Consider the following 13,946-nt stretch of genomic DNA (forward strand, 5'->3'; position numbering starts at 1 on the left):
TGCGAGCCTCAACTGGAAGCCAGTGGAGTGTGCGGAGGAGCGGGGTGACACGAGAGAACTTGGGAAGGTCGACCACCAGACGGGGTGCAGCGTTCTGGTTAAGTTGTAGGGGTTTAATGGATCGAGTGTAGGTTTTTTGAGGAGGGGTGCAACTCTCGCCCTCTTGAAGACGGAAGGGACATGGCCAGCAGTCAAGGATGACTTAATGAGCGAGGTGAGGTAAGGGAGAAGGTCTCCGGAAATGGTCTGGAGAAGAGAGGAGGGGATAGGGTCAAACGGGCAGGTTGTTGGGTGGCCGGTCATCACAAGTCGCAAGATTTAATCTGGAGAGAGAGGGGAGAAAGAAGTCAAAGCATAGGGTAGGGCAGTGTGAGCAGGACCAGCGGTGTCATTTGACTTAATAAATGAGGATCGGATTTCGTCAACCTTCTTTTCAAAATGGTTGACGAAGTCATCCACAGAGAGGGAGGAGGGAGGGGAGGGAGGAGGATGATTCAGCAGGGAGGAGAAGATGGCAAAGAGCTTCCTAGGGTTAGAGGGAGAGGCTTGAAATTTAGAGTGGTACAAAGTGGCTTTAGCAGCGGAAACAGAGGAAGAGAATGTAGAGAGGAGGGAGTGAAAAGATGACAGGTCCGCAGGGAGTCTAGTTTTCCTCTATTTCCACTCGGCTGCCCAGAGCCCTCTTCTGTGAGCTCGCAATGAGTCGTCAAGCCACGGAGCAGGAGGGGAGGACCGAGCCGACCGGGAGGATAGGGGACATAGAGAGTCAAAAGATGCAGAAAGGGAGGAGATGAGGGTTGAGGAGGCAGAATCAGGAGATCGGAGGGAGAAGGACTCAGCAGAGGGAAGAGATGACAGGATGGAAGAGGAGAGAGTAACGGGAGAGAGAGAGCGAAGGTTGCGACGGCACATTACCATCTGAGTAGGGGCAGAGTGAGTAGTGTTGGAGGAGAGCGAGAGAGAAAAGGATACAAAGTAGTGGTCGGAGACTTGGAGGGGAGTTGCAGTGAGATTAGTAGAAGAACAGCTTCTAGTAAAGATGAGGTCAAGCGTATTGCCTGCCTTGTGAGTAGGGGGGGACGGTGAGAGGGTTAGGTCAAAAGAGGAAAGGAGTGGAAAGAAGGAGGCAGATAGAAATGAGTCAAAGGCAGACGTAGGGAGGTTAAAGTCACCCAGAACTGTGAGGGGTGAGCCATCCTCAGGAAAGGAACTTATAAAGGTAATGGGTCCGCGGTCAAACGACCACCCCTCATCACTGTCAAACGCTCCCTAAAACACTTTAGCGAGCAGGCCTTTCTAATAGACCTGGCCCGAGGATGCCTGGTTGTTCTTTAAAAGTGCTTTCCTCTCAATCTTAAATAAGCATGCCCCATTCAAAAAATTCAGAAATAAGAACAGATATAGCCCCTGGTTCTCCTCAGACTTGACTGCCCTTGACCAGCACAAAAACATCCTGTGGCGTACTTCATTAGCATCGAACAGCCCCCGCGATATGCTACTTTTCAGGGAAGTCAGGAACCAATATACACAATCAGTTAGGAAAGCAAAGGCTAACTTTTTCAAACAGAAATTTGCATCCTGTAGCACTAACTCCAAAAAGTTTTGGGACACTGTAAAGTCCATGGAAAATAAGAGCAACTCCTCCCAGCTGCCCACTGCACTGAGGCTAGGAAACACTGTCACCACCGATAAAAAAAAGCATTTTGCTACGGCTGGCCATGCTTTCCACCTGGCTACCACTACCCCGGCCACCAGCTCTGCACCCTCCGCTGCAACTTGCCCATGCCCCCTTGCTTATCCTTCACACAAATTCAGACAGCTGATGTTCTGAAAGAGCTGGAAAATCTGGACCCCTACAAATCAGCTGGGCTAGACAATCTGGACCCTTTCTTTCTAAAATTAGCCGCCGAAACTGTTGCAACCCCTATTTCTAGCCTGTTCAACCTCTCTTTCGTAACGTCTGAGATCCCCAGAGATTGGAAAGCTGCTGCGGTCATCCCCCTCTTCAAAGGGGGTGACACTCTAGATCCAAACTGTTACAGACCTATATCCATCCTGCCCTGCCTTTCGAAAGTATTTGAAAGCCAAGTTAACAAACAGATCACCGACCATTTCGAATCCCACCGTACCTTCTCCGCTATGCAATCCGGTTTCCGAGCTGGTCATGGGTGCACCTCAGCCACGCTCAAGGTCCTAAACGATATTATAACCGCGATCGATAAAAGACAGTACTGCGCAGCCGTCTTCATCGACCTGGCCAAGGCTTTCGACTCTGTCAACCACCGCATTCTTATTGGCAGACTAAATAGCCTTGGTTTCTCTAATGACTGCCTCGCCTGGTTCACCAACTACTTCTCAGATAGAGTTCAATGTGTTAAATCGGAGGGCCTGTTGTCTGGACCTCAGGCCGTCTCTATGGGGGTGCCACAGGGTTAAGTTCTCGGGCCGACTCTATTCTCTGTGTATATCAATGATGTTGCTCTTGCTGCTGGTGAAGCTCAGATCCACCTCTATGCGGACGACACCATTTTGTATACATCTGGCCCTTCATTAGACACTGTGTTAACAAACCTCCAAACGAGCTTCAACGCCATACAACACTCCTTCCGTAGCCTCCAACTGCTCTTAAACACTAGTAAAACTAAATGCATGCTCGTCAACCGAACGCTGCTTGCGCCCGCCCACCCGACTAGAATCACTACTCTCGGCGTGTCTGATCTAGAGTATGTGGACAACTACAACTACCTAGCTGTCTGGTTAGACTGTAAACTCTCCTTCCAGACTCACATTAAGCATCTCCAATCAAAAGTTAGATCTAGAATCGGCTTCCTATTTCGCAAACAAAGCGACATGCTGCCAAACATGCCCTCGTAAAACTGACTATCCTACCGATCCTTGACTTCGGCGATGTCATTTACAAAATAGCCTCCAACATTCTACTCAGCAAATTGGATGTAGTCTATCACAGTGCCATCCGTTATGTCACCAAAGCCCCATATACTACCCAACATTGTGACCTGTACGCTCTTGTTGGCTGGCCCTCACTACATATTCGTCGCCAAACCCACTGGCTCCAGGTCATCTATAAATCACTGCTAGGCAAATCCCCGTCTTACCTTAGCTCACTGGTCACCATAGCAACACCCACCCGTAGTCTGCGCTCCAGCAGGTATATCTCACTGGTCATCCCCAAAGCCAACACCTCCTTTGGCCGCCATTCCTTCCAGTTCTCTGCTGCCAATGACTGGAATGAACTGCAAAATCTCTGAAGCTGGGGACTCTTATCTCCCTCACTAACTTTAAGCGTCAGTTGTCAGAGCAGCTTACCGATCACTGCACCTGTACCCAGCCATTCTGAAATTAGCCCACCCAACTACCTCATCCCCATATTGTTATTTATTTTGCTAATTTGCACCCCAGTATCTCTATTTGCACATCATTTACATTTACATTTTTACATTTTAGTCATTTAGCAGACGCTCTTATCCAGAGCGACTTACAGGAGCAATTAGGGTTAAGTGCCTTGCTCAAGGGCACATTTACGTCATTTAGCAGACGCTCTTATCCAGAGCGACTCACAAATTGGTGCATTCACCCTATAGCCAGTGGGATAACCACTTTACCATTTTTTTTTTTTGGGGGCGGTAGAAGGATTACTTTATCCTATCCCAGGTATTCCTTAAAGAGGTGGGGTTTCAAATGTCTCCGGAAGGTGGTGAGTGACTCCACTGTCCTGGCGTCGTGAGGGAGCTTGTTCCACCATTGGGGTGCCAGAGCAGCGAACAGTTTTTACTGGGCTGAGCGGGAACTATGCTTCCGCAGAGGAAGGGGAGCCAGCAGGCCAGAGGTGGATGAACGCAGTGCCCTCGTTTGGGTGTAAGGACTGATCAGAGCCCGAAGGTACAGAGGTGCCGTTCCCCTCACTGCTCCATAGGCAAGCACCATGGTCTTGTAACGGATGCGAGCTTCAACTGGAAGCCAGTGGAGTGTGCGGAGGAGGGGGGTGACGTGAGAGAACTTGGGAAGGTTGAACACCAGACAGGCTGCGGCATTCTGGATGAGTTGTAGGGGTTTAATGGCACAGGCAGGGAGGCCAGCCAACAGCGAGTTGCAGTAATCCAGACGGGAGATGACAAGTGCCTGGATTAGGACCTGTGCCGCTTCCTGTGTAAGGCAGGGTCGTACTCTCCGAATGTTGTAGAGCATGAACCTGCAGGAGCGGGTCACCGCCTTGATGTTAGCGGAGAACGACAGGGTGTTGTCCAGGGTCACGCCAAGGCTCTTCGCACTCTGGGAGGAGGACACAACGGAGTTGTCAACCGTGATGGCGAGATCATGGAACGGGCAGTCCTTCCCCGGGAGGAAGAGCAGCTCCGTCTTGCCAGGGTTCAGCTTGAGGTGGTGATCCGTCATCCATACTGATATGTCTGCCAGACATGCAGAGATGCGATTCGCCACCTGGTTATCAGAAGGGGGAAAGGAAAAGATTAGTTGTGTATCGTCAGCGTAGCAATGATAGGAGAGGCCATGTGAGGATATGACAGAGCCAAGTGACTTGGTGTATAGGGAGAAAAGGAGAGGGCCTAGAACTGAGCCCTGGGGGACACCAGTGGTGAGAGCACGTGGTGCGGAGACAGCTTCTCGCCACGCCACTTGGTAGGAGCGACCGGTCAGGTAGGACGCAATCCAGGAGTGAGCCGCGCCGGAGATGCCCAGCTCGGAGAGGGTGGAGAGCAGGATCTGATGCTTCACAGTATCAAAGGCAGCAGACAGGTCTAGAAGGACAAGAGCAGAGGAGAGAGAGTTAGCTTTAGCAGTGCGGAGAGCCTCCGTGACACAGAGAAGAGCAGTCTCAGTTGAATGACCAGTCCTGAAACCTGACTGGTTTGGATCAAGAAGGTCATTCTGAGAGAGATAGCAAGAGAGTTGGCTAAAGACGGCACCCTCAATAGTTTTGGAAAGAAAAGAAAAAAGGGATACTGGTCTGTAGTTGTTGACATCAGTGGGATCGAGTGTTGGTTTTTTGCACATCTATCATTCCAGTATTAATACGAAATTGTAACTATTTTGCACTATGGCCTATTTATTGCCTTACCTCCATAACTTACTACATTCGCACACACTGTATATATATTTTCTGTTCCTATTTTTGAGTTTATGTTTTGTTTACCCCATATGTAACTCTGTGTTGTTGTTTTTATCGCACTGCTTTGCTTTATCTTGGCCAGGTCGCAGTTGTAAATGAGAACTTGTTCTCAACTGGCTTACCTGGTTAAATAAAGGTGAAATAAAATAAAAAATAAAAAATTGGGAACCACACCCGGCCAACATAGAAATAGACAACCTAGACAGTGCACCCCAAATCACACCCTGACCTAACCAACTAGAGAATAAACGGATCTCCAAGGTCAGGGCGTGACAACTATTATTCTATAATGTAGAAAATAGTAAAAATAAAGAAAAACCCTTGAATGAGTAGGTGTTCTAAAACTTTTGACAGGTACTGTACATGTACATATTACTTCAATTACCTCGACTAACCTGTACCCCCGCACAATGACTTGGTACCGGTACCCCCTGTATATAGCCTTGTTATTGTTATTTTATTGTGTTACTTTTTTAACTTTAGTTTATATAGCAAATATTGTCTTACTTTTTTTTTTTTTATTGCGTTGTTGGTTAAGGGCATTTTACATTAAGGTCTACACCTGTTGTATTCGGTGCATGTGACAAATACAATTTTATTTGATGCTGAAGTACTGAAATTCCCACAGAAGAATGTTGTTTCTTAACATTCTCAGAACTATTTGAACATTCCCAATGTCAAACCAATTGGAGAACATTCCTAAAACATTACCAAAAATGAAATGAAAAGTCACCAAGTTTGAACTTTTAGGAAACATTCTGTTAAAGTAATGAAATACCAAGAAAATAAAGTATTTTTGTCAAGTTCCTTAAATGTGCTGAGAATGTTCCAATGCCAAGCAACTATCCTGCACCATTCCCAGAAAGTTGTGGGGAGGTTGTATGCAAAATAACCATATGGACAACTACCAAGCTCTAAGAAATATATGGTTCTCAGAATGTTATGTGCTAGCTGGGTTAGCTTTAGTCTAAACCTCCTTTTGGTTTACACCCTACACAAAAGAGCACTAGCAGGTATCCTAACTCTAACTTCCTTTCACTCTTCTGACTGGCTTGTGAAGGCATCAGGATGACCACTTCAGCTTAAGTGTCTGGAAATATCACAAGAGAGACAATAACACATGTAAGAGCATGCTTAAGTGATTCTGATTGTGGCACTGACTGTGTGGAAAATCTCCTATCTCTCTCTCCATGGGGGCTAAGAGACACTTGTGTCATCACCAAGGTGTGTGTGTGTGTGTGTGTGTGTGTGTGTGTGTGTGTGTGTGTGTGTGTCTGAGTGTGTGTGTGCGTGTGCGTGCATGTGTACGTGTGCCTTATCACCATTATCATTATTAATAACTTTCTTGCTCTCACCGCGTCAGCAATCCTTTGAACTGGGCCTCTTTTTCCCATGAGCGATTGAGTGTGTGAGAGGATGTATACAAAAATGACAGCGTGCCGCCTTGACTTAAGATGAGTCAAGCGGGGAAAGTAAACAGGGTCGGCTCCCAGAGAGGCTTGGATATAAACAGTGGATGTGTTGAGAAGGGGCCGAGGGAGTTTATTTTATAATGGACCTCTATGGTGTTTGAAGTGCCTTGTGGTCTTCATGCTTTATGTGCACAATACTGGTGGATCTTTACCAACAGCCCCTAATATCACTGTGTTGGAGTTTATTATATTTCTTTGTTTCTTAATTTCACCCTCCTTTCTCCTTAGAATGCATATGTGGACAGCATATGGAAATTGCATATTTTAGCCTAAACCAGTTAGCTTACCTTCAATATTGCCCTCACCTGCAAGCTACAGTTTACTTTTAAACTTGAAATAAAATAGCTCTAGTCCAGAAATATTAACATGGCTTTGTAAATGTTGACTAGTCACTGTGTTCCTGTTTTTGCAAAGGGCCGGTCAGTATGGTGTGGGCTTGTTACGACCTTATGCTCCACAGGAAGCAAAGAGGAGTAAGTGTAATGGTGCTTTCAAGACAACTCGGAAACTCAGAGCCTCTGAGTACATTTGCTTACGTTGCATAGAGCTTCCTCTTGGTTGATTCTGTTACTTTCCAAGTGGGAAACTCAGAACTCATTTTTCTACAACAAGGTTCCAAGTCTAAAATTTGCAAGTTTCTAAGTTCTGAGTTGCTATAAGTAGGTTGGCGGTATTGAAATGAAATTAAGCCCACCCCTGCTGTTCATACTCACCCAGTGCTGAGTACCCATCAAAGTGATGGGTAGGAAGAGATATGGGTCGAGGTTTTCCTAATTTCTCCACCCAGGGACGGAAAATAGCTGGCAGCCGTCAAGGATGTGAGGAACCTGGCGGGTTGGGAATTGTCTGTGAGTGGATAAACTCCGGATCTGATGATGCTCTGGCACTCTGGGCCAAACAAACATGAGCAACACAATTAAAATGGGATCACTCTCTGGGGCTGGCTCTTCCTGCATACGCCTGATGGATGACATTTATAATGCTGCATAATGATTTCCAGAGGATGGGAACGGGCCCCTAGTTCCTTTAGAAATTGATTAGTCTCTTAGTCACACAGATTACTCACACTACTTAAATGTTTTTAGAGGGAGTTTGGCATTTCTCTTTCACCTCCAAGTGTAGGCCTAAGTCTATGCTGGTTATAGCCTAGCTATTTGCATGTTGAAATTTAGTAGGGCAAAAGTATTTTAATTATGAAGTTTGTTTGTTTTTGTGTTAGCAATAGCCTAATATATAGACTTGAATAGTAGCCTATTAATCTTTTTTTAGATGTACAAGAGACAGATTATTATAGAAATGCCATAGACCAAGGTCTCCTACATTCCCTTACCTTGAAACCTGGGCTGTGTTCAATACCAAAAAAACGTACTGCAATGTTCAATTAAACAGAAACGGTGCCGTTCTGAACGACCAGTTGAAAAATGGGGAGGGGTTGGGTTGTGTGTTGGGGAACGCTCCTCTGCCCTTTAATTACGTCACTCATTTCTTCAAGCTACACCCCGCTACACCCACCAAACTGAGCAAACGTACCTAAAAGGGTCCATGCTATCCGGAATCCTTGGGACGTCCCTACCCCATTGAAGTTTATATTTTAAATGGTTAAGGTAAAGGTTAAGGTTAGGGTTAGGTAAGGGTAAGGGTACAAACCGTTATGAAAGGTGGCAAACATTTAGTCAAACTGAACGCACCCACAGTTGTGAAAAGTAACCTCATCCTTAGGCTGATTGCGCATGAGCGGTAGTGTCTGGTGAACGAGATTACTTGAAAGGTTTTCTAGGGCCTTTATCAATTAGATTTGCTCACCTGCGTCCTCTCTCCTCAGTCCTCTCTCGCCTCCTTTTGAAAAAGGTCAAAGTTAATCGAGGAGAGTCGGCGAGGAGAGTGAACGTGGATGGAAATGCGCTTGCTTCAAATTAAATGGTCCTTCTCCACCCGTCATTAGGCAAAGGAAGTTTACAATAAATGTGTAAAGTGCTCAAAACAGATTAAGTTAGTTGTGCAATACATTTTATAGATAGAACAATAAGTAGCATATTGTTTTTAAACTTTTGCATGTTTTCCTCCTTTGACAAAACAAAAGCTGATTCAAAGGGGGTGTGGCAGATTTCAAAATTATTCCGCAGTAGGATACACATGAGTATCTTTGATGAAAGGTCACTATCGAGGAAGGGAGGACACTACCGTTTGCCTACTAAGGAATTGACACCAATGATGTATTGTATATAAACACTGGATTGCTGATGCTGGCCATTGAGAGGCTTTGAAGCCACCGGTCGGCCATATTGGCACTCCACGGTATGAGCAGTCCTACATAGGAATAAATGGAATTCTACAGTATTTCAATGAAATGTTTTAAGGACAAAATAAAAGGTATTTAAATATTTTTTGTTATAGTGGTAACAGTAACATTAGTAATCTAAAAAATATATACTTTAAGGAAAATATTTGTGTGTGTATATATGTATATATATATATATATATATATATATATATACAGTGGGGGGGAAAAGTATTTAGTCAGCCACCAATTGTGCAAGTTCTCCCACTTAAAAAGATGAGAGAGTCCTGTAATTTTCATCATAGGTACACGTCAACTATGACAGACAAAATGAGGAAAAAAAATCCAGAAAATCACATTGTAGGATTTTTAATGAATTTATTTGCAAATTATGGTGGAAAATAAGTATTTGGTCAATAACAAAAGTTTCTCAATACTTTGTTATATACCCTTTGTTGGCAATGACACAGGTCAAACGTTTTCTGTAAGTCTTCACAAGGTTTTCACACACTGTTGCTGGTATTTTGGCCCATTCCTCCATGCAGAACTCCTCTAGAGCAGTGATGTTTTGGGGCTGTCGCTGGGCAACACGGACTTTCAACTCCCTCCAAAGATTTTCTATGGGGTTGAGATCTGGAGACTGGCTAGGCCACTCCAGGACCTTGAAATGCTTCTTACGAAGCCACTCCTTCGTTGCCCGGGCGGTGTGTTTGGGATCATTGTCATGCTGAAAGACCCAGCCACGTTTCATCTTCAATGCCCTTGCTGATGGAAGGAGGTTTTCACTCAAAATCTCACGGTACATGGCCCCATTCATTCTTTCCTTTACACGGATCAGTCGTCCTGGTCCCTTTGCAGAAAAACAGCCCCAAAGCATGATGTTTCCACCCCCATGCTTCACAGTAGGTATGGTGTTCTTTGGATGCAACTCAGCATTGTTTGTCCTCCAAACACGAGGAGTTGAGTTTTTACCAAAAAGTTATATTTTGGTTTCATCTGACCATATGACATTCTCCCAATCCTCTTCTGGATCATCCAAATGCACTCTAGCAAACTTCAGACGGGCCTGGACATGTACTGGCTTAAGCAGGGGGACACGTCTGGCACTGCAGGATTTGAGTCCCTGGCGGCGTAGTGTGTTACTGATGGTAGGCTTTGTTACTTTGGTCCCAGCTCTCTGCAGGTCATTCACTAGGTCCCCCCGTGTGGTTCTGGGATTTTTGCTCACTGTTCTTGTGATCATTTTGACCCCACGGGGTGAGATCTTGCGTGGAGCCCCAGATCGAGGGAGATTATCAGTGGTCTTGTATGTCTTCCATTTCCTAATAATTGCTCCCACAGTTGATTTCTTCAAACCAAGCTGCTTACCTATTGCAGATTCAGTCTTCCCAGCCTGGTGCAGGTCTACAATTTTGTTTCTGCTGTCCTTTGACAGCTCTTTGGTCTTGGCCATAGTGGAGTTTGGAGTGTGACTGTTTGAGGTTGTGGACAGGTGTCTTTTATACTGATAACAAGTTCAAACAGGTGCCATTAATACAGGTAACGAGTGGAGGACAGAGGAGCCTCTTAAAGAAGAAGTTACAGGTCTGTGAGAGCCAGAAATCTTGCTTGTTTGTAGGTGACCAAATACTTATTTTCCACCATAATTTGCAAATAAATTCATTAAAAATCCTACAATGTGATTTTCTGGAAAAAAATTTCTCAATTTGTTTGTCATAATTGATGTGTACCTATGATGAAAATTACAGGCCTCTCTCATCTTTTTAAGTGGGAGAACTTGCACAATTGGTGGCTGACTAAATACCTTTTTTCCCCACTGTATATATATATATATATATTTTTTTATGTTTAGCTCACATAATATAATTTAAAAGTATGTATTGAGGTGTCTGTAATAGAATAAATGTGTCAAAAACGAAAGTAGACATTAACATATGCATTTATATAGCTTCCAAAATAATTTTTACACTTGTGTAGGAGTGCCAAGATAGATGCTCGGTGGCGTCAACACAGAGCCCCTTACCAGTCATCTAGCGTATATTCCTCCTGAGACCCGGGGGAATATGCACATAACATAAATGTTTGGGGTGAAAAAATGTGTTACCAATATTTTATTTCCCAAAGAATATTGTTATTTATCTTTCATTATAAGTGCAAAATTGTCCTCTGTAGTGGTCATTAGGATGCATATATGAAAACATTTACATTACAGCCAATGGGTACAGTAGGTAAAAAACATAGTTACGGCATCTGGGTGAGGACATTTCTTGATAAGTTCTTATTTAGCTCTTATTTAATGTGAAACAATTATTACACAGTCCTGACAACTCACTTAAAGGAAAACTCTGCCCAAAAACTATATTTTGGTATATTGGGGCTGTTGATATAGTCCCAATATGTTTTGCATGTCAGCAATCAAGTTCTCAAGATATGTAACTTTCAAAATACAGAAATCTGTATGATGCATATTTCTGTATTTTGAAAGTTACATATCTTGAAAGCTTGATTTCTGACATGCAAAACATTGTGGGACTATTTCAACAATGGACTATTGAAACAAATACCAAAATATAGTTTTTGGATGGAGTTTTACTTTAACTATTCCTGAGATATTCACTTACTAGAAACAATTTGAATATCAAACTCACAAAAAATGATAATTAGTAATTACACACACTTATTTTCAAATGTCCATTAAGTGTTCTAATTTTTACAGCAGACATTATTTTCAGAACCAGGAAGATAAAACTGTCAAGGTCACACATGTGATATAATTGAACAGCCCAGAATGTCTTCTCGAAGGGACAACATTAGTTAATACAGTGGCTTGTATGACCTCAGACATACGGACCAAGAACTGATGTCCACTAGAGAGGACAAAAATTAATTGCTGGGTTTCAGGAGGATAAATATATAAATCATTGATTGACACAATCCTCGACCATTAATCGGTTTCCGGGTCACGGAGGAGAGAGAACGGTATTTTGCCCAAACGAGAATCCCACTAGGATTAGTCCTACTAGCCTATGTTTGAATATTTCATAGGCCTAATGTTATCAGTTGTCCGGTAGATCAATTGAAATCCTATTTTGTTATACTGCCTACAGACTGACACGCGTACAAATTATCTCCCAGCTCTTTTTTGACCACGCCACATATCATCAGTGGTTTCCACACATCACCAATTAAACATTAGACGCAGGACATTTGCAAGAAGTTCCGCTATTCTTTCACTGTTTCTTGACAGAGTCAGTTATGTGGGTCTTAGGTCTCCAATTTGTCTGTGTATTTTGCGTTGTTGGTAGCCTATTTTATTTACTTTTGAGTTTGTTAATTAGTTACATTATTAGCGAAGGTTTCGTTTTGAATGGCGTATTGTTGCAAGTGCGAAGCGTGGTCAGAAGAGGGCGCACACTACCCACTTGCAGGCAGTTGTGGAACTTCACTCAGAGGAAGGTGCTTCGGCTCTTTGCGCTCAGCAGCGGAGGTGCCAAAAATGAAGCGAGGCAAAAGCCGGAGGCTGACATTTTCTTAAAGGTGTCCGCCGCAGGGAACCCAACGCTGGAGAACGGAGCTTTGGAAAAGTCCCTGGAGCTTGTTTTTGAGACATATTCAGTAATCCAAGTGCAGCAGCACAAAAGACTGCAGAGCGCCCCCCGCTTGGATTCCCTTTGACAGCAAGTGAGTGTGTGTTGCCTGTTCTTACTCTTTCTTTAATTCTTCCTTTAATGCAGCCTAATCTGTCCCCACTTGTAATTAGAGTTAAAATCTACCTAGATTAGTGCCTGCCTAGTTTAGTTCCATTGTCCTGGACAAATGGGACAGTTACAGTGGGAAGGAGATGTTTGAATGGTGCATGTTTCATGCTGTGTGCATGTATCGGTTCATATGCCTACTTATCTACAGTATTAAAATGTTACTGCTTGTTAAATGTTTACTGCATGGAGACCAGGCTAAACTACATCATGGCACACTGTTTAGTAGCCAAATTCATATTCCATGTATGACTGCTTGGTTTAAATCATTGGCATGATCACCCATGTAATCAAATTGCTGTTCCATCATAAGGTAATGATTGGGGTGGACAGATTGATGGATCAGGGGTTTAATGTTAAGTGCTTTCAAATGATTACAGCCCTCTACTGATATAATTAACAAACTAAGCAGATTTAAAACGACATTATTTTTTACAATAACACCCTCAACAAGGTTGTACATTCTTGTAAGCCATATATTCCTTCACACATACACTGCAATATATGATATTATTATGACAGAGATAAGGTCAAATTAGTAAGTGTAAAAAGTAGATAGGCCTTTTTCTTGATCATGGTTTTGCAGATGTGTGTATTTAAAACAAAAGATGGATAAAACGTAGAGATAAAGGGCCTATATAACAAATATACAGCTTTAAATGTATAATTGATTGATAACTGTATCAAGTTTTCCATATTGATGAGAGGGAAAGTATTCAAATGTCTTAACTGACAAAAAGGAGAAGAGGGGAGTGATAAGAGGTAAATGTGAAGGAATGGTAAAAGCGAGGAAATTAAAAGGAGAAATGATTACTGAATAGAGGAGAGTAATAGCAAAGGGGCCTTAATGGAGAGGAAGAGGAATGAGGAGAAATGAAAGGGTGAAGACAAGGAAAAGATCATCTGAAATACTGTCAGGTTATATAGCTATTGTTTATAATACATTATAAACGGGTTAGTTTGGGTCCTGGATAGGGCTGGGTGATATGGACTAAAAATACCATCTTGTTTTTTTCAAACATACACGTTTTTTTTTTTTTTTTTATGGACTTCTCCTCCACCCCTCTAAACCTGTCCACTGTACTATATTCCACTATTGTCTGTTGACTGTTTCCGTGTCATTCAGGTCAATAGTGTGAAAATAATTCTCTCTGTGTATACTTTGCTTTAAATGTGAGTATTTTCTGTTGCCCATTTATCTTCTCCTCTCTGTGCGAGAAGCTGTCTAGAGGTAGACCTGAGGCTCATACATCAGAAGTGGGTGGCAGGTGTATTATGGGTCTAGGATTCATGGA

The 13,946-nt window shown here is 43.3% G+C and overlaps 1 protein-coding gene across 1 annotated transcript in view; it reads left to right on the top strand.

Moving 5' to 3' along the window:
• Positions 1–12,393: 12,393 nt before the first annotated feature.
• The window catches only part of LOC121547197 (netrin-3-like), a 98,287-nt gene continuing 96,734 nt past the window's right edge, over positions 12,394–13,946 (top strand). Inside the window, exon 1 of the mRNA XM_041858340.2 lies at positions 12,394–12,577. The gene's annotated coding sequence lies outside the window, so the exon portion shown is untranslated. The remainder of the gene's footprint in view (positions 12,578–13,946) is intronic.

This window comes from Coregonus clupeaformis, chromosome 31, assembly GCF_020615455.1.
Source record: "Coregonus clupeaformis isolate EN_2021a chromosome 31, ASM2061545v1, whole genome shotgun sequence".
In the NCBI taxonomy this organism is placed as follows: domain Eukaryota; kingdom Metazoa; phylum Chordata; class Actinopteri; order Salmoniformes; family Salmonidae; genus Coregonus; species Coregonus clupeaformis.